The sequence below is a fragment of the Octopus sinensis genome, linkage group LG23 (assembly GCF_006345805.1).
Source record: "Octopus sinensis linkage group LG23, ASM634580v1, whole genome shotgun sequence".
Classification (NCBI taxonomy): Eukaryota; Metazoa; Mollusca; class Cephalopoda; order Octopoda; family Octopodidae; genus Octopus; species Octopus sinensis.
The window spans coordinates 31163821-31164689 of NC_043019.1; the positions used below are offsets into that span (position 1 = coordinate 31163821).

The 869-nt window shown below is 37.3% G+C and overlaps 1 non-coding gene across 1 annotated transcript; it reads right to left on the minus strand.

The window, feature by feature from the left end:
* Nucleotides 1-582: 582 nt before the first annotated feature.
* Trnak-uuu lies at nucleotides 583-655 on the minus strand. The gene has a single exon. It is a non-coding gene; the product is annotated as a tRNA-Lys (tRNA).
* Between the last annotated feature and the right edge of the window lie 214 nt (nucleotides 656-869).

Below are 869 nucleotides of genomic sequence, written 5' to 3' on the forward strand. Positions count from 1 at the left end.
TGTAATAAGATATAAACTCAGCAACTCAACATCACAGACATTGTTCTTCTGTGTGACTGTATGACCCAAAGGATGGGAATCGATTTATAATCCTGAAACGTATCTGAAAAACGATTGGAAATCGGACTAACTGAAACACCGTAGAAGTCGAACTAACTGAAACATGTAAATATCAAAGATGTAGTTAATGGCCTGCAAAATTTAAATAGTCTTTGATCTTTGCCGATTCTGTTTCTGCTTTGCTGATGCATTTCTCCTGGAATGGAAATAAACATTCAATTATCAATCATAAATCTGCTAAACGTATTGATTTAAGTAATGCAAGATTAGAAGAGACATTATTTCTTTTTTTTTTTTTTATTGTTTAGTACTAGACCAGCTCTGATCAAGCTGACCTGTGATAAAAAAAACAAAAACAGAAAGAGCATTTTAGCCATGACCAAATAGTTTTCCTTAGTTTTTTAAACAATATGTTTAAATAACTATTTAACTACACATACACACTCAGACACACATCATCATCATCATCGTTTAACGTCCGCTTTCCATGCTAGCATGGGTTGGACAAAAAAAAACTGCCTTCGCCCACAGGGGGACTCGAACCCACAACCCTCAGATTAAAAGTCTGATGCTCTACCAACTGAGCTATGCGGGCGCAGCTATATATGTATATATAAGGTGCAGGTGTGGCTGTGTCATAAAAAGCTTGCTTCCCAATCACATGGTTCTGGGTTCAGTTACACTGTGTGGCACCTTGAGTAAGTGTCTTCTACTATAGCCTCAGGTCAACCAAAGTCTTGTGAGCAGATTTGGTAGATGGAAACTGAAAGGAGCCTGTCGTACATTGCTTGTGTTTGATTTTGTTGACT